Genomic DNA, 20,557 nt, shown 5'->3' on the forward strand with positions numbered 1-20,557 from the left:
CTCATTTTTTTTAAGTTGGCCTCTAGGCCTTTTAGCAGAAGGTATACTTCGTGACTACTTTCCCTAATTTTCAGAGTAAATCAGTGGCCAAACCAAGTCATGGTCACTCACCTCAAAGACAGTGATTTTTGTCTTATAATTTTCTCATTGAAGATTCCCCTAACCCTCAACTTCCATATTTTGTGGCTTCCTATCCCTTTCCTTTTTTTTTTTTTTTTTTTTATCTTTTTTTCTCTTAAAAAATATGGAACGCTTCACGAATTTGCGTTTCATCCTTGCGCAGGGGCCATGCTAATCTTCTCTGTATCGTTCCAATTTTAGTATATGTGCTGCCGAAGCAAGCACTTCCCATCCCTTTCCTATGGGCTTCCCAGGTGGCTCAGGGGTAAAGAATCCACCTGCCAATGCAGGAGATGTGAGTTTGACTCCTGGATCGGGAAGATCCCTTGGAGAAGGATATGGCAACCCACTCGATTATTCTTGCTGGGAAAGCTCGTGGACAGGCTATAGTCTGTCTCTGGAGGGCTATAGTCCATGGTTTCACAAAGAGTCGAACGTCACTTAGCGACTGAGCATGCGTACACATATCCCTTTTCTAATCTAATGGGAAGCTCATTATTTGGCAATTTCCTCTGAAACACTGGTTCTGAAGGGTGACCCCAGATTGATCCCCACTCTTCCCATCAGCAGGGACCTTGGGGCCAGCCTTTCTCCCCTTGCAGTCCGTCTTCACCTGAGCAGCTGGGTGAATGGACTGCCCGGCGAGCAGGCAGCTGGCTCCTGTGCAGTTTCAGTAAGTGCCTGAACTTGCTATGGCGCGGAGACCAGAGCCAGAGATGCCTCTAACCACTCGGTGACTTCATCTTCAAAACCAGACCGAGAAACTTGTCTCATTCGTCATGGGTGACTCAGAGAAGCAGGGTGTGGCGTTTCATACTCAGAAGGTACTGGCGCTTCTTTGCCAGCAGTACTTGGTAACGGATTTGTGCCATGGGTGTGCACGTGGGCAGATCTTACCGGATGCCAGTGCTCAAGCAGGTAAAGCTATTGCTCCTAGAGAGAACGCTGTCCGGAATAAAGACGAGAATGTACTTATTGCCATCCTTACGGGGAAGTGGGCCTTGGTGCAGAGGCTGATGGAGCAGGAGCCAGGCTGTCTGGGCCATTGCAGCACTGGTGGCAGGGCAGCGAGTCACTGGACTCCTCGGAGTCAGGTCTCACGGTAAACACAGCAGAGGTCTTTCTCCAGCTCTCAGGGTCGTAGGAGGAGCTGGGTGAAGCTGAGATGTCTGTAATCTTTCTGGACAAAAGAATGGGTTAAGGTGGGGTCTGTGAGTCTAGGGGAAGGGCTTGTGCTGAAGGGCTATATAGTGAGGGTGAGAAGACCAGTCCCAGCGCAGAGGAGGAGCAGGAGTTCTTAGGGGGAGAGTCCTGGGCTTGAGGACCCCACCCTGAGGAGGGCAAGAAGAGGAGAAGACAGTATTTTGCAGTCCCAGAGTAGTGAATATCTGAGAAAGGAGGAGAATGCACTGATGCAGGATCGAGGGAAAATCAGTGACAACGCGGCTTCTCATGGGATGGTCCCTCCTTTTTTTCCACTGAAGTGTCAGAGGCCAGACAGAGGGCCACCTGCTGAGTCTCTGCAACAAAGAAAACAGGTCCCAGAGCAGCTCGAAGTGCGGCCTAGGGCAAGTTCAGTTGCAGCTCCCAACTGGTATTCCTTTTGGTGATGAAGGTACCAGGCTTGGAAGGGGAACAACCCCAGACTTGTCTTGGAAGAAAGCATTTGAAGGAATAAGTGAGAGCTGCTTCTGAATATTTATAGAGAATGTTGTTTATCAGTGAATATTCCAGGCTATTCTGTCCCTCAGTCAGGCGAAGCATCTTCTAGCAGCTTCCTCCCTCCCTAGCTGGAGCGGGGCTCCTCTGTCCTATCTGCTGTCCCGTAGTTAGAGGGACACCCATCACTCCCCAGCTCCTGCTCCTCTAGGTTTGGCTGTTGATCATGCTTTGGTGATGCCCATATCTCCTGGTTGTTGTTCAGTCGCTGAGTCGTGTCTGACTCTTTGCGACCCCATGGACTATGGCATGTATGCTCCTCTGTCCTCCACCATCTGGAGTTTTCTCAGATTCATGTCCGTGGAGTCAGTGATGCTGTCTCACCATCTCATCCTCTGTCACCCTCTTCTCCTTTTGCCCCATCTCCTGGCCACTCCTAAATGACTGGCTTAACCCAGTCTTGTGTAAATCATGTATGTGATCATATAAAATAGAAATTCTGTAGCAAAGGAGAAATTCTTTGAAAATATTAAATACCACCTTAATATGAAATGTAACAATATTTTTATCATCTATTCAAAATTACCTGGGCAAAAGTACTTATTTCATCTTCAAGCCACAATTCTTCCATAATTCCAGTTTCTTCACCCCAGTGGATGGCCCCATCTTGTACCTCTGAGATTGCAAGTTATAAGCTCAAGAGCAATTTTGATTCATTATTTATTCAAAGGGGCTGTCTGTAACCCCAGCTCCTTTACCCTGGCTTCTGCTGGTTGACCAAAGGACACTGGAGTCAGACGGCCAGGTTCAAATTCTGCTTTTTCTCTTACTAGCTGTGCAGCTTTGGACAAGTTTTTTCTGTCTTTCTATGTCTCTCTTTTTTCTTGTAAAATTAAAATAGTAATAATAGTATCTACTTCCTAAAGATTTTGTAAAGATTTAAGAGGCAGAAAATATCTGGTTTTATTTAAGAGGCAGAAAATATCTGCCTCTTAAAAAATATCTGCCCCTTAAAAATAAAGGGTTCAAAAGACATTAGCTGTTGTTATTATAAATAGTAGATTTCCACTAGAACTAGAATAGAATTCCACTAGAACTAACTTTTTCTGGGGTTGGAGAAACATGATGGACTGGACACTGAGACAGACCTGGGTTTTAATACTGACTTTTAAAAAATTCCTCCTCACTTTTCCTTGGTAACCATAGCTTATTTTCTATGTCTAGTTCCATTTTTTAAGTAAGTTCATTTGTATCACTTTTTAGAATCCACATGTAAATGATACCTTATGATATCTCTCTTTCTCTGCCTGACTCACTTCACTTGGTATGATAATTTCTGGGTCCATTCATGTTGTTGCCAGTGGCATGATTTCATTCTCTTTATGGCTGAGTAATGTTCCATGGGGTCGCAAAGAGTCGGACACGACTGAGCGACTGAACTGAATTGAATGTTCCATTAATACTAAGTCTTCAGTTAGATGTGTGACCAGGGACAAGTCACTCAGCTTTTCTGGGTTTCTTTTGTACTCAACTGCAAAACAGTGACATGAGACTTGCACTCAGCAATCTAATATATGTCTGTGCCTGGTGTATGTAAGTGGGTGGTGTGTGTGACACAGATGGTGTACATGTATATGAGTATTTCATATAAAACAGTAGCACTGGAGGTTGCCGAAGGAGGCTGGAGTCTGCTTTCTCATAAATGTTAGCTACTACTATTATTGTTATTTGCTTTTTTGTGTGTACAAGCATCAGCTTGGGATCACACATGGGTAAGAAAAATAACTGATACTCAAGGGGCAGCCTTTCCTGTCTCAGAATTAGTCTTGCTTTGAGGCTGTATTCATTCACACTGTGGCTCCTCGGAACTTTTTAACCTTCGCCTTCCCAGTGTCATCTGGTCCCCTGAATGCTTGGGCTTTTTGTTGTCATCCTGCCAATTAGTCCTGGATCTCAGCAGTGCGATACTTTCCTGGGTTCACCTCCCGGCTGCAGCTTGTACCTGAAGCCTGTGACTTAACTTGCCTCAGGCTCAGCCATGCTTCAAATGGTCACTGCAGTAATCATCTCATTGAGTGGTTGTGGGACCTAAAAGATGTACCTAACGGCATCCACTGTTCAAATGGTGCTCTGTCTTCAATTGGTTTCCCTGGAAACAGACTCTGAGGTGGACATTTACATGCAAAAGATTTTAGGGGTAGTGGTCTCCTGAGGAACATTTGTAAGGAAGTGAGGGTAGTGGGATTACACAGAAGAAGGAATTAAATCGCAAGGCAATTGAGACTGAAGCCTCAGTCAAACCCCAGGGGAGCCTGGAGTCGGAATGATCCTTGGGAATCATGCAGACGGCCCAGTCTTTGTTTCTGTATCACCCAGTCCTTGGGTGGGGCTCCTCAGGGGAGCAGTGTAGTCTGCTGGGGAGAGATACAGCTGGATGCTGCCAGCAGGGGTGCTCCTGGGAGCTGAGGATTGGGTGTTTGGTGTGAAGGAGCTGGGGGCAGCCATGGTGCCCACCACTTGCTCAGTGATGGGGGGCTGGTCAGCCCTGCCCTCTGCACCTACTTCCTTTCTTCTCCAACAGCACTGGATTTCACTCTGATTAGCAGTCTCTTTTTCCTCTGGGGACACATAATCCCTGTGATGTGCCTTCAGAGTTGATGTCTAAGGACTCTGTATAGTTACCATTTATCATTGGTCAACCCTTTCTTGGGTTGGGGGAGAGAGAACAGGGCCATTGATTATTCATCTCTCATTGTCCAATGAACAAAGACTTAAAGTAGAGACGATATCTTTCCTTTTTAAATTTAAAGACTGCTTCTGATCATTTGTCAGTATGAAGTCCACTTAGAGTGCTGAGATGAAAAGAATTTAAGACTGTGTCTGTGCCTGGCCTGGAAGAGGCTGTGGTCAGTCAGGGGCGCTTGCCACGTGAGATTAGACACTTGGTAGGGGGTGGGGGAGGCCTCAGGCATCCTGTTTGCCATCCCATGTGTAGAGCCTGTGGTGGATGTTAGCATGCTTTTGACTCTCAGTCTTCCTGGGTGAATTTCTCTGCCCATGCTTACATCAGATTATACCCTTTAAATGTAATTAACCCATATTACTAGGCTTCCCTGGTGAGTCAGATGGTAAAGAATCTGCCTGTAATGCGGGAAACCCAGGTTTGATCCCTGGGTTGGGAAGATCCCCTGGAGAAGAGAATGGCAACCCACTTCAGTATTCTTGCCTGGAGAATCCCATGGACAGAGGAGCCTGGTGGGCTACATCCATGGAGTTGTAAAGAGTTGGACATGACTGAGCGAATTTCACTTTGGTGGGGTCAAGACTGCATAAGTGTGTCCTGTAAACATTTGGGGCCCTAAGAGGGAGGCAGGCCTGGAGCTCTTGTGGGCTACAGTCCATGGGGTCACAAAGAGTCCGACATGGCTGAGCCATTAACATTTTCACTTTCCCTTTCTTTCAAGCCATATTACTAGAATTATTTCTGAGGTCACCTTGATAACTCCATCTTCAACTTCATCTCCAAGAAACCTTCCATCAAATAACTGAAGACTTTGTTAGGAGAGTTGGGTCACTTTTATGAACATTTGTTTATTGGCTTCCCATTAAATCTGAACTCAAATTTTTTGAATGCATCACACTAAGGATTATTTGTCTACAGATTGTTTGGCATTTTACTTGAGGAGCACTGTTTTTCTGCCATCCTTGTCTGCCTTAGATTGTGTAAGCTCTCAGAAGACAAATGCATGTCTTTTTAGATTGCATTGTACAGTATTATGCACAAATGAGCAATTAATTCTCAAAACACTGACAGTGGGAGAAAGCACTAGGGAACTGATAATATCTTACATGATTAAAATAATGTCTTTAATGTATTGGTTATCCCCATTATTTTTTTGCTAATAAAAGCTGTCAGAAAAAAATGAGATAATGTTCAAAGAATATTGAGTTTCTTTGAACTAAATCATTGGGTAAATCAAAATTATCATTAAAGAGATCAGTCAGGTATTTCTGTGTACATTCATGAGCTGTTACTGTTGGATGCCTCTACCAGGCTCTTCAAGTTGTCCTTACGAGTTTAAGAGGCTGAAGAATAACCATGGTGGCAATGAGAGAGTGAAGGACCTATACTTAATCTGAGTCAGGGGCTGGCAAACTTTTTCTGTAAAGGGCCATACGGTAAAAATGTCTTCAATACTGTGAGCCATATAGTCTCTGTCACAACTGTCACAACTACTCAACTCAGCTGTTGTAGCAAGGAAGAAGCCATAGATAATATGAAAGTAAATAATCATGGTGGTGTTTCAGTAAAACTTTATTTATAAAAACAAAAGTGGGTCAGATTTGGCCTATGGCCTGTGTTTTGCTAACATGGATCTAAGAGATAAAACTAAATTACAGTGATGTACTACTCATGAACTGAATCAGGAATATGTTACTAAATTGAACCCATGGCAAGAGAGACACAATTTCAAAGTCAAGAATGTGAAAACAGGTTTTTTTTTTTTTTTTGATTGAAATATAGTCAAAGCTATGGTTTTTCCTGTAGTCATGTACAGATGTGTGAGCTGAGTGCCGAAAAACTGATGCCTTCAAAATGTGCTGGAGAGGACTCTCAAGAGTCCCTTGGACTGCATGGAGATCAAACCAGTCAGTTCTAAAGAAAATCAGTCCTGATTTTTCATTGGAAGGACTGATACTGAAGCTGAAGCTCTAATACTTTGGCCACTTGATGAGAAGAACCCACTTATTTGAAAAGACCCTGATGCTGGGAAAGATTGAAGGCAGGAGGAGGAGGGGACAACAGAGGATGAGATGATTGGATGGCATCATCGACTCAATGGACATGAGTTTGAGCAAACTCTGGGTGTTGGTGATGGACAGGGAGGCCTGGTGTGCTGCAGTCCATGGGGTCACAGAGAGTCAGACACAACTGACTGAACAACAGTAGTTGATTTCCAGTGTTGTGTTAATTTCTCCTGTACGGCTAAGTGATTCAGTAATATACATGCTGTGCTGTGCTTAGTCACTCAGTCGTGTCTGACTCTTTCCGACCCCATGGACTGTAGCCCGCCAGGCTCCTCTGTCCGTGGGGATTCTCCAGGCAAGAATACTGGAGTGGGTTGCCCTGCCCTCCTCCACGTGATCTTCCCAATCCAGGGATCGAACCCATGTCTCCCGCATTGCAGGCAGATTCTTCACTGTCTGAGCCGCCAGGGAAGCCTCTCTCTCTCTCTCTCTCTCTCTATCTATCTATATATATATATATCTATAAATTGACACAAATAAACCTACCTATGAAATAGAAACAGAATATGAACACAGAGATCAGATTTGTGGCTGCCAAATTGGGGCTGAGGGGAGGGGTAGATTAGGAGTTTGGGATTACCTGATGCAAACTATTGTATATAGGATGGATAAACAACAAGGTCCTACTATGTATAACACCAGGAACTATATTCAATATCCTGTAATAAACCATAATGGAAAAGAATATAAAAAAGAATATGTGTATATAAACTTTTTTTTTAACAATCTGAATCTGATTTAATTACATTTCCTATGTTAGTTTAGACAATATATTAAAATCCCTTAAGTTTAACAAGTGTTAATGTCAAGTTCACTGTTTTTCTTTTCTTTTTTTTTCCATTTGTTTTTATTAGTTGGAGGCTAATTACTTTACAATATTGTAGTGGTTTTTGCCATACACTGACATGAATCACCCATGGATTTACATGTGTTCCTCATCCCGATCCCCCTCCCACCTCCCTCCCCATCCCATCCCTCTGGGTCTTCCCAGTGCACCAGCCCTGAGCACTTGTCTCGTGCATCCAACCTGGGCTGGTGATCTGTTTCACCCTTGATAATATACTTGTTTCAATGCTGTTCTCTCAGAACATCCCACCATTGCCTTCTCCCACAGAGTCTAAAAGTCTGTTCTGTGCATTTGTGTCTCTTTTTCTGTTTTGCATATAGGGTTATTGTTACCATCTTTTTAAATTCCATAAATATGCGTTAGTATACTGTATTGGTGTTTATCTTTCTGGCTTACTTCACTCTGTATAATGGGCTCCAGTTTCATCCATCTCATTAGAACTGATTCAAATGAATCCTTTTTAATGGCTGAGTAATATTCCATAGTGTATGTGTACCACAGCTTCCTTATCCATTCGTCTGCTGATGGGCATCTAGGTTGCTTCCATGTCCTGGCTATTATAAACAGTGCTGCGATGAACATTGGGGCGCACGTGTCTCTTTCACATCTGGTTTCCTCAGTGTGTATGCCCAGAAGTGGGATTGCTGGGTCATATGGCAGTTCTATTTCCAGTTTTTTAAGGAATCTCCACACTGTTTTCCATAGCGGCTGTACTAGTTTGCATTCCCACCAACAGTGTAAGAGGGTTCCCTTTTCTCCACACCCTCTCCAGCATTTATTGCTTGTAGACTTTTGGATAGCAGCCATCCTGACTGGCGTGTAATAATACCTCATTGAGGTTTTGATTTGCATGTCTCTGATAATGAGTGATGTTGAGCATCTTTTCATGTGTTTGTTAGTCATCTGTATGTCTTCTTTGGAGAAATGTCTGTTTAGTTCTTTGGCCCATTTTTTGATTGGATCATTTATTTTTTCTGATATTGAGCTGCATGAGCTGCTTATATATATTTGAGATTAATTCTTTGTCAGTTGCTTCATTGGCTATTATTTTCTCCCGTTCTGAGGGCTGTCTTTTCATCTTTCTTACAGTTTCCTTCGTTGTGCAAAAGCTTTTAAGTTTAACTAGGTCCCATTTGTATATTTTTGCTTTTATATCCATTACTCTGGGAGGTGGGTCATAGAGGATCCTGCTGTGATTCATGTCAGAGAGTGTTTTGCCTATGTTTTCCTCTAGGAGTTTTAAGTTTCTGGTCTTAATTTAGATCTTTAATCCATTTTAAGTTTATTTTTGTGTTTATGTTTATATATGGTGTTAGAAAGTGTTCTAGTTTCATTCTCTTACAAGTAGTTGACCAGTTTTCTCAGCACCACTTGTTAAAGAGATTGTCTTTTCTCCGTTGTATATTCTTGCCTCCTTTGTCAAAGATAAGGTGTCCATAGATAGGTGGATATATCTTTGGACTTTCTGTTTTGTTCCATTGATCTATATTTCTGTCTTTGAAGGCACTTTGATTTTTAAGATCCTGGCCACTAAGTCCTCTCAGGATGGGCTCTTCACTTACTAACTCACAGATTGAAGAATCCATTGAATGTCTCAGCACCTGTCTTCATATCTCTTTCCTATATGAACTAGACTGTGGCTTTTTCCCTACTGATTTACCTGGAGTGTTGTAATGGAATATTAATTTGCTTGTTTTACTTTATCTCTCAAGCTGAGCATGGAAATTGGTTGATGTTTTTTCCTGGGCAAGTGTGTGTGTGTGTGTGTGTGAGAGAGAGAGAGTGAGAGAGAGAGAGAGAGAGAGAGAGAGAGCAAGAGAGAATATCCAAACACTGTTGGATAATTGAATGATTTTTAAGGTTTGCTTCACATCTGACCTGCTGCACTCTTAAAAATCCTAATGTCTCAGCAGCATCCTAGATTAACCAAATCTGAATCTCTTGGAGGTGGAATCCAGGCACTCATATTTTTTTAAACTACCCAGGTCAGTTGTTTTCTATTGTTGCTATAACAGATTACCACAAATTTATTGGCTTAAAATTAAAAAAAAATTAATATTATACTTTTGTTGGTTGAAAGTCTGCCACAGGTGTCACTGGGCTGAAATCAAGAGGTCAGTGAGCAGGGCTGTGTTCCTTTCTGGAGTCTCTGGTGAAAAAGAGGCCTCCTGCCTTTTCCAGCCCCCGGAGCGGCCCACACTCCCTGGGTTGTGGCCTCCTCCTTTCTTTTCTAAGCTAGCATCCGTAAGCCCCGTCCTCCTTACACAGTATTGCTGTGACCTCCTTCTGTGGCTCCTCTCTCTCTGACTCTCCAACTCTTCTTCTCTTTTAAGGACCCCTGTGATTACATTGGGTGCATCCAGATATTTCAAGAGTAACTCCCTATTTTAAGGTCAGCTGATTAGCAAACTTAATTCCATCTCTACCTTGATTCTTCTGTGTAATGTAACCTTATTTATAGGTTTTGGGAATTGTGATGTGAATGGCTTTGACCCAGTTCTTAAAGGGACCAGAATGTGAACACTTGCTGGCTAGAACAAATCAAGCCCTCATGGTTCATTGATTCACTCATTCATTCCTTCTTTAATGAGTTCCTACTGTGTGTTAGGCATTAATGCTTGGGGTGCAATGGGAAACAGGATATCGAAGATCTAATGAGAGGAAGAACATATTTAAATCAAGAAAATGCAAGTGTCTTGGGTCCTCATAGGAAGGATCCTTTCCCAAATGTTAAGACCAGGTAAAGATTCCTGGATGAAGCAATGTTGGAATTAAGTAGGTATAGCATGCTCCCTGGTTCAAAATTGGGAAAGGAGTGTGACAAAGTTGTATATCGTCATCCTGTTTATTTAATTTATATGCAGAGTACTTCATGTAAAATGCTGGGCTGGATGAATCACAGGCTGGAAGCAAGATTGCTGGGAAAAATACCAACAATCTCAGATATGTGGATGATTCCACTCTAATTGTAGAAAGTGAAGAGGAACTAGAGAGCCTGTTGATGAAAATGAAAGAGGAAAGTGAAAAAGCTGGCTTAAAACTCAACATTCAAAAGACTAAGATTATGGCATCCGGTCCTATCACCTCATGGCAAAAAGAAGGGGAAAATATAGAAGCAGTGACAGATTTTCTTTTCTTGGGCTCCAAAATCACTGTGAATGGTAACTGCAGCCATGAAATTAAAAGTCACTTGTTTCTTGGAAGAAAAGCTATGACCAACCTAGATAGCATGTTAAAAAGCAAAGACATCACTTTGCTGACAAAAGTCTGTATAGTCAAAACTAAGGTTTTTTCATAGTCATGTATGGATGTGAGAGTTGGACCATAAAGACTAGTGCCGAAGAACTGATGCTTTTGAACTGTGGTGTTGGAGAAGATTCTTGAGAGTCCCTTGGACAGCAAGAAGGTCAAACCAGTCGATCCTAAAGGAAATCAACACAGAATGTTCACTGGAAGGACTGATGCTGAAGCTGAAGTCCTTTGGCCACCAGATGCAAAGAGCTGGCTCATTGGAAAAGACCCTGATGCTAGAAAAGATTGAGGGCAGGTGGAGAAGGGGCAGCAGAAGATGACATAGATAGCATCACTGAGTCAATGGGCATGAGTTTGAGGAGATACACCTGGCAAGCTGTAGTCCATGGGGTCACAAAGCGTCAGACATGACTTAGTGACTGAACAACAACAATGACCACTTTCCCCATTGTTTAGAAGGTATGCTCATATTAATGAGGTTTTACTGCTCTCAGAAAAGATGTTGATTCATGAAGGATTCCAGAAGACTGTAGATTCTTTTATGTCATATTCATCAATATATCGATTATTGTCTCAGTACTGAGGTAATGAGAGATGATGATATTGCTGTTTAATCACCTACTGGGAACCAAGTACAACGCAAATGTAAGCACCTCAAATGGATTTTAGTTTGCTTATTACCAGGAAACCTGCATCATTTCTCTGTTTCAGTCTGAATTGAAGCTGTGCTGTTATTGATGGTCTGTGGAGCAATTCCAGTGTGATAGACGCCAGCAAACACACATGGAGTAAACGGTCTTGCTAGGGTCTTCAAATAGCGATCAATGTCTATTTTGTTTGCTCAGCCCTCCCTCTGGCCTGTGGCTGGGCCTCCATCACGAGCGAGCTGGGATGATTAATGATCTCTTGGAGGTATTAATGCCTCACATTTTGGTGCTCTAATTATAGAAGCAGATTGGAGCCAAGCTCTAGAGTGAGTTTGAGATTGAAGGATATTTACAAAGTAGGCAATTGGTCCAACACTTCCACTTCTTTCCATTTCACCATAAATCAGTCGTGAATGATTTTTCTACTATAATTTTTCATAGGTTTTGAACTTGGCTAATGAGCATCCCTGTCTTTGTGAAGCTGTGCTTTTCCTGGCTCTTGTTGGAAAGAAGATGAAGATTTATGAAGGGGCTTGGTGGGAAATAGATTGCATTTCTTCTTCCCCTCTGCTTGCTTTTCCCTCCTCTCCTGTCCTCCAGCCCCGATAAGTCTCAGCTTTCATGGCTGGCATAGAGTACGGGGGAAACAGGAAAGCGCCGATGTGTCTTGACCTAGTTTGCAGTGAGTGTATGATGACAAATAAGCAGCTGAGACTGGATGAAGTAGTGCTGGATTCCACGCTGAGGAGAGTGTACGGAGAAGAGAGTGCATTTGCTTGGGTGGCCCTGATTCTTATTTGCTGAATATGTTGACTTCAGATTTTTAGGAAAAAAACCCAAGGCAGTCCAAGGTATTGCTCCCACCAAAGGAGCTACTTTGCTTGGAAGCAAAGGTCTTAGGAACCTGGGTATAGGGAGGAGCTTCCTTTGGAAGCCCTCCCCAGGGTGGCCGCCACCCCTCTATAGGCCACGCCCTACACCTATGCCTGTTGTAAACCTGGCTTGCAAGTCTTGGAAAATCACAGGTTTTTTTGCATTTATATAATTTTTGTTTTTTAAGAATTTCACTATCTGGGAAACAGAGTGGCAGCAAAGAGCTTGTTAAATAGATACTTTACAGAAACTCAAATGGAACAGATGCTCACCTTTGCATTTATACCATAGAAAGTAGAAAGATCCACCAGGGCTTTTGAGATGGTCAGTTGTTTTTCTGTCACTGCAAGGTTGTTTGAAGTGCTAGGTATCAGAGCAATATATTACATTTATAATATATTTAAACTAGGAGGCTCATTTATGAACAGATTTGTATTCCAGTTCTATAAATGTTCCAAAAGAGTGTTCCTCTTCCTTCAGTCCTTCCTGCTTGTCTCCTTGTCTGCCTTTCTTCCTAAAATATCAGACCGCTCAGCTGGTCCTGGGAGGCAGAAAAGGAAGGTGATTTTGAGAATAGATGACTCAGTTCTTGTCCTCAAAGACCTTACACTCTAAGTTTACATCATTGTTCGGACAGCAGAGTTTAAGGAAGAAAAAAGGTTTATTGAGGGTGTTAGGTAGCTGACAAGGTCTTCGGAAAGCCCTGGGAACCCCATTTGGATGCCCCATGGCCAAGTGTAAGAGCTGGAAGGGGTGGGAACCCATCCATAGCCTTGCTCATGACATCAGCCAGGACCTCTGCCATCGTTGCCACAGGAGAGAACCCCAACGCCAGGCTGGGAATGCCCATCTCCTCAAGAGCGTCAGTGGTCTTGTGTTGCTTTCTTCATTCCAAAGGTCTGCAGAGTGCATCTTCTTGGCAAAGTCTAAGCCACAGTGGCCATCTAGCCTGCAAAGTCAACTGGGAAATGTAGTTTTTGGTTTCTGCCAGGTAGGAAGTTAGACTAGAAAGGCTGGCATGTATATGGAGAAAATGAAACCATGGTGCAGTAAGTCCCCTACACATGAACGAGCTCTTTTCTGAGAGCACATGCCTAAGTCCAGTTTGTTCGTAAGTCCAACAAAGTTAGCTTTGGTATCGAACTAGCACAATTGGCTATAGAGTACTGTACTATGATAGGTTTATAACAGTTTTTGCAAAATAATACATGAAAAACAAACACAAAAAGTAAACATTCTCATCTTACAGTACAGTGAGTGCTGAAATGTACAGTAGTCCTCACCGTTGCTTTTATGCTTGCTTCCAAACATCCTGGGCTAGAAATAGAGACCCCGTCCTACTGTACTCTCCCCAGTGCTGTTCAGTAAGGCACACAGAGGCCCAGCCGCGTGCAGAGGGTGCACGCATGCGACAGTGCGTGCCAGACACGTGAACGGACTTACATGATTGGACAGGCAGACGCATGTTCTCATCTTTGCAAGTTCACAACTTGAAGGTTCAAATGTAGAAGACTTGTTGTCTCCAATAAGTGAAGGCGTCTGTCTAGGAAGGAGGAGGGGCATTTAGGGAACGCTGGCGAGGGCTGTACTTACAGAGGCTTGAAGTGCTTCATGGTTATGTCAGTATAGGAGAGGGACATGATGCAAAAACACCTTCAAAATCCCAGTGCTTCTCTCTCTCTCTCTCTCACACACACACACCCCCCCACATGCAAAGTCTGCTCCATGAATGGGACTGGGTATTAATTTGTGAGGCCTGGTGCAAAATGAAAACATCAGACCCCCTTCCTAACAATTATTCAGAATTTCAGAACATTAGTAGCAGGACATTAAGCCCAGCACACAGTGTGCGGTTTTCTGGGATAGCCTCGGTGTGCTGGTGAAGCTGGCCCTGGGGGCAGAGGGCCCAGGGGTCTCTCCAAGAAGCCTTCTTCTCCTAGGAAACTCAGTGATTCAAGCAGCCTTAATCTGCGGCTCTGCCATCTCCACAAACTTGCTCCATATTTGCCATGACTGGGCAACAAGGCTAGGGGGCCACGCTGGGGCTGTCACGGCCTCAGCCAGAGGTGACACGTCCCCTTCTGCTCCTGTTTTGTTGGTGAGAACTGGTCACCTTGATCGGCTACAGGGAGCCTGGAGGGAGGTCTCCTCTGTGCCCAGGAAGTCAGGGGGCGGACACAGCACAGTGAACCAGCAGTATCTGTCCAGTAGCTCAGAGAGAAGGGCGAGGCAAAGCCAGTAAGTTTGCGCTTTGAGAACACCATCTGTATTTTAATTTTAATCAATCTAAAGTGTGGCTTAAAAATTCAGGAAGTATGTCTGCTTTTCGCCAATCCATTCATTTTGAACAAAGCAATCTCAAAAGAAAAACTATTTTGCTAAATCTAAGTGCTACTAGAATATTTGCTAGTAGCTAATGAAAATTTGAGGGAGTTTGAGTCAAATGCTTTAGAGCAAGAAAAAATATTTCTGTTTAAATCCACATGTCTTGTCTGAAAACACGAATTGTTTTTTTAAAGAAATGTGTATGAGAACTGAGGAAAAATATTCTCTTGAACTTGTTATCTTTTATCAATGAACTGACTCAAATATCTGTGCTCAGACAACAAAACAACATCACTAAAATTATCCTATTTGTATCTGCTTCTGTGAACTGTTCTGAGTTATCTTCACCTGTGCATAGGTAGACTCATGCATGAAGTCTATGACTGAACTTGGGAAACAGGTGCTCAAAAGAAGCTGACCCTTTGTGACACTAACATTGTATATCTATTACTCTGGTACTTCTTTTGTATGATTTTGGCACTTTATTTCATCATACTTTCAAAATAAGGCTTAAGTACTGATAATACCTATGTTGACATGTCTATAGCATCATTCAAACTTAAGATGTTTAACTTAGTAGATGTAGCATGCTTTTATAATGGGCTGTATTTTTGTTCTATTGTGTATTTGGTTTTTGCTTTTTGTGTTTTTTTAATGTCTTTTTTGAATTTATTGGGCTTTCCTGGTGGCTCAGATGGTAAAGAATCTGCCTGCAATGAGGGAGACCTGGGTTTGATTCCTGGGTTGGGAAGATCCGCTGGAGGAGGGCATGGCAACTCACTCCAGTAAACTTGCCTGGAGAATCCCCATGGACAGAAGACCCTGGTGGGCTACAGTCCATGGGGTCACAAAGAGTCTTGAATTTGTTATTTTCCTTCTATTGCTCCTATTTTTATGCTTTGTTTTTTTGTCCATGAGGCATGTGGGGTCTTAGCTCCCTGACCAGGAATCAAAACTGTACCCCCTGCATTGGAAGGTGAGGTCTTAGCTACTGGACCATCAGGAAAGTCCCTGTTTTTTGTTTTTTATTGGAGAATAGTTGCTCTAAAATGTTGTGTTAGATTCTCCTGTGCAGCAAAGTGAATCAGTTATACGTACACACACATCCCCTCTCTTTTGGACTTCCTTCCCGTTAGGTCCCCACAGAGCGCTGAGTGGAGCTCCCTGAGCTGGGCAGCAGGTTCTCTTTAGTTATCTGTTTTATACATAGTATCAGTAATGTGTGTATGTCAACCCCAGTCTCCCAGCTCCTCGAGCATCCTTTCCCCCACCTGGTGTTCTCTAGTCTGTGTCTATTTCTGTTCTGAAAATCAGATCATCTGTACCATGGCAGTTCTAATCATGAACTAAAACTCAAAAGAGCCAAGTTCATGATGAAGTACAGACAATGAAAGAAGCTCCAGTAAGAGGTGAATGAATGCAATTGACAGTAGACAGGTGAGAATTCCTACTGACAGCTCTGTCTCTCTGTTTCCAGTGAACCCCTACTATTGATGTGCACAATTAATTTACACTCTTTTCATTATACTCCTTTAAATCTAGTCTTTCCCCACCACTTTCTTTTGCCATTTCTTCTACTCTGGGACTGAGTGCGAATACAGTGTTTCATTTTTTCTTTTATTATTCTTATACTTTATTTAGAATGCTTTATGCTATATAGGAAATAAAGCGTGTTCAACTGGAAAGAAAATTAGACTTGAGAACAGATCCTCAAGGTCCCAGTCCAAACACTGTGAACAGCTTTGTAGGTGTCTCTTTCGGCCTTTCCTCATCTGTAACATGAGAATGATGATGACAAGGATTGTAATGAGGAATACACTGGGTAGGATGATGAGTGACTGACTGTTTCTCTGTCTGTTTTGTACCCTAGAATCTGAACCAGAAGTAGGCAAACTGTGACCAAGAGATCCAGTCTGGCTTCTCCCCAGTTTCTGTGATAATGTTTTACTGGCACACAGATTTGGGCTCCCCAGGTGATGCTAAGTGGTAAAGAATCTACCTGCCAGTGCAGAAGATGCAAGAGATGCAGGTTGGATCCCTGGGTGGGGAAAGATCTCCTGGAGTAGGAAATGGTGCCTTACTCCAGTGTTCTTGCCTGGAGAAGCCCACGGACAGAGGAGGCTGGTGGGCTGCAGTCCGTGGAGTCACAAGGAATCAGACAGGACTGAGCACACACACAGGGGTGCACAGATGTGCCGTTGACTTGTGTCTTGCTTTTGTGCTGCAGTGGCTGGATTGAGTGGTCACTGCAGAAACTGTAGCCTGTGAAGTCTAGAGTGTCTGTGATCTACATGGTCACCAAATATCTATTTTAATTTGGGAAAATTTAGTTATACTGCCTGAGAGAGATAAAAGGTTGCCTTTAGAAAATTCTGTACTGTCTACTATACCTAGAAAGTTCCCAAGGAGAGCCTCATCCAGCTTTCAGCCTCTAAGAGAGACATGTAGAGTTAATCATTTCATATTCTTTGAAATACTACCTACAGGGCCACTGCTGGCAGAGGTTGTTATGCGAACACAGATCCATCTCTCCATAGTAGTTCACACAAGGCATTTGCACACATATACACTGCATTAAGACCCGAGCATAATGTATATACTTTAGTTGCTTTATGAAATTGCTCAGTCATCTGGTTGTCTTCCACTGGGTTTACCAGGAAATGTGAAATGGAGAACTGAGCAATTTTCTCATCAGTTTGATCAATGCAGACTGGCAAACTGGATGCCTTTTTTTTTTTTTTTTTAAATACTCCCCCTGTTGCTGGAATTTATTTATTGCTTTTACTAAATTACTCTGAATTACTCCAATTTTCCAATCTATCTTACCACTGAAGGCTCAGTCTGTTGGAATTTTGCATGTGGTTGTTATGCAGTTGAGGGCTGTTCCTAAAGTGTAAGTGTGTTCAGTGTAGGATTCATGTTTGTTTACCCATCTAGTTGCTTGGTTCTTTTGACCTACAGCCTAAATTTTTCAAATGTCACCTTTAAATCAATCAAGAACCACTGTTGAAACACACAACACACAAAGGAGGGGAGACATTGGAATGAAAGACCCAAAACTGAAGAATTGGGAGAAATCATACTCTATTGACAAAGGGGAGGCTTTAGGAGAAAGAGCCTCTGAGGAGGCACGCAGGTAACAGAAGACCATGAATGGAAACTTTGGGAGAAGCTGTGTAGGATGTGAAATGATGCATAAGTGGTCAGTGCTTCAGAAGGGACCTTTAGTGGGAGAAAGAAAAGAAAGAAAGTGAAGTTGCTCAGTCGTGTCTGACTCTTTGTGACCCCATGGACTATAGCCTACCAGGCTCCTCTGTCCATGGGATTTTCCAGGCAAGAATACTGGAGTGGGTTGCCATTTCCTTCTCCAGGGGATCTTCCCAACCCAGAGATTGAACCCGGGTCTCCCACATTGTAGGCAAACGCTTTACCATCTGAGCCACCAGGGAAGTCCTTAACGGGAGAGGAGTGATTGTTGAGTTCATGTAGATGGATGAGTGAGAGAGAATGTTTTAAGGAAGGTTAATGACCGAAGCTGCAATACTTTGACCACCTGATGTGAACAGCAAACTTACTGGGAAAGACCCTGATGCAGGGAAAGATTGAGGGCAAAAGGAAAAGAGGGAAGTAGAGGATAAGATGGTTAGACAGTGCCACCAACCCAATGGACTTGAATTTGAGGAAATGCCAAGAGATAGTGGAGGACAGAGGAGCATGGTGGGCTGCAGTCCATGGGGTTGCAAAGAGTCAGACACAACTTAGTCACTGAACAACAACAACAGCAATGGCCAGTAAAGTTATATTCAAGAATAACCAGTCTGGGAAAAGAAAACTGGATGTGAATTACAACATGGTCCCGGTAGAAGAGGAGATCTTGAACTGGTTCCCTCTGATCCTACTTTGGTTAGACGTGCACATTTTCTCATCATGCTGCCACTGTCTCCTCCTGTGTTCAAGAATCCTTCAAGCTGTAGGGGTTAATGAATGTCCTAATTATTAAACAAGGAATGGGAAGTGAAGTGGGAAGAGGGGATCAGGAGCAAAGTTACAGGACCAAATAGATGTCATCATCGAGGGACATCAGCAGGCCTCATGTGTCCTCGGTGGCATTAAGAAAGAGATGTCCAGATGTTGGCTTCTCAAAGCCCTGGATTCTGGTCACAGATGCTGCATGCTTCAGGGAGGATGTTGGTTTCTGAGCCTCATGCCTTCCTGCTTACACATCTCCTCTCCTTCCTTTTATGCTCATGTATGCCCATGTTTACATTCTGACTTGGTAGCTTTTGAATGTACAGTGAAGTAGTTTTGCAGTCTGTTTTCAGGTTTCCCCCAAAGTGACTCATTCATATTCCAGAAAGAGCCTTAGAAGTTCTGAGGAAGGAATTTCATGCAAAGAATAATGCCTTAAAATACTGTAACCTGCCCAAAGCAGTCATTAGACTTGATGATGTAGAGTTTATTGATGGCTTCTGACACTGAACTGGAGGAAGCCATGTCTCAGGACCAAGATTCATACAGTGTTCAGAGGGCTTTCTTATGGGTTTGTTGGTTAGCTGTTTCTAGATATGAAGTTTTAAGTGACTACAGAAAGGCAGTGGGCCATCCCAGGGTGATGGCAGAAGACCACACGCCGGCCCACGTCTCAGTCGCTCAGCTCAGCAGACATCTGTCACAATTAAAGCGGAGAACCTGGGACTAACAGAGGAAGAAGCGGGTCAGGTCCAAAGGACTGAGATAGACGTCTTTGGCCAGCGGGTAGGAAAAGTTCCTGCAGAGAAGTTTTGCAAGTGAGTGACATCTTTTGAAAGCCTTCCTGCAAGTGACCTTTCTCAGTTGCAAGGGACTTTCCATAATTCGATAAGTGGATGCCTGAGGAAGTAGTAGTTAACTTGTGTCTTGAAGGAAATATAGGTTAGCTTGGTAACTCAGAGGGAATATAAGGTCATTCTAATTAAGAGGTTTTACTGAATGATGACAGAAGTGGTCTAAGTCCAGTGTATCCTGAAGACTCTGAGCAAACTGGCATATTCAAATCAAAGCTTTCCAGGAGCGGGTATGTGTTCTGCGGGTCTCAGTGCAACTTTTGACTTTGTGTCTTGTGCTTTTCTTCAAGTGTAAGTGCATAAGCTGTTTGCCAAGTTAGGTTATAAACTTGAAGGCTTAGCCTCCATCTTTTATCTGAAAGGACAGACCACATTAGTGAAATTAGAGCAACTTTAGTACAGTTTTAACAAAATTCTGTAATTCTTTGTCTTCCTTCCCTTACCTCGCCATAGGGTTTCTTGACCAAGATCTGTACAGATTTTTATGTACACACAAATCACTTGAGGATTGTTCAGAATGCAATCTTCTACCACTTATATGTGGAATCTAAAAAATGGTATAATGAACTTATTTACAAAACAGAAACAGACTCACAGACATAGAAAATAAACTTAGCAAAGAGGAAAAGGGGGAGGAATAAATTAGGAATTTGGGATTAACAGATGCACACGTCTATATATAAAGCAGATAATGAGCAAGGACCTACTGTATAGTACAGGAAGCTATATTCAATATCTTGTAATAACTTATAATGGAAAAGAATATAAAAAGAATATATACTATATGAAAACTGAAAGAAAGAAAGTGTTAGTCATTCAGTTGTGTCTCTTTGTGACCCCGTAGATTGTAGCCTGCCAGGCTCCTCTATCCATGGAATTTCCCAGGCAAGAATACTGGAGTGGGTAGCCATTCCCTTCTCCAGGGGGTCTGCCCAAGCCTGGGATTGAACCTGGGCATCCTGCATTGCAGACAGATTCTTTACTGTCTGAGCCAGCAGGGAAGCCTAAATACGTATATATGTATAACCAAATCACTTTGCTGTACCACCTGAAACTAACATAATGTTGTAAATCAGCCATAGCTAAGTAAAAAGCAAAGTGCAGTTTCTGGTTCAGTAGGTCTAGTGGGGGAAAGGCCTCAGAGTCATGCTGATGATGCTTGTCTGAGGACCATAGTTTGAGTAGAAATTGCTCAATGAAGG

The 20,557-nt window shown here is 42.9% G+C and overlaps 1 non-coding gene across 1 annotated transcript; it reads right to left on the bottom strand.

Moving 5' to 3' along the window:
* Window positions 1-238: 238 nt before the first annotated feature.
* On the bottom strand, window positions 239-345 carry LOC122683405. The gene has a single exon (XR_006337742.1). It is a non-coding gene; the product is annotated as a U6 spliceosomal RNA (small nuclear RNA).
* Between the last annotated feature and the right edge of the window lie 20,212 nt (window positions 346-20,557).

Source organism: Cervus elaphus, chromosome 24, assembly GCF_910594005.1.
Source record: "Cervus elaphus chromosome 24, mCerEla1.1, whole genome shotgun sequence".
NCBI lineage: Eukaryota > Metazoa > Chordata > Mammalia > Artiodactyla > Cervidae > Cervus > Cervus elaphus.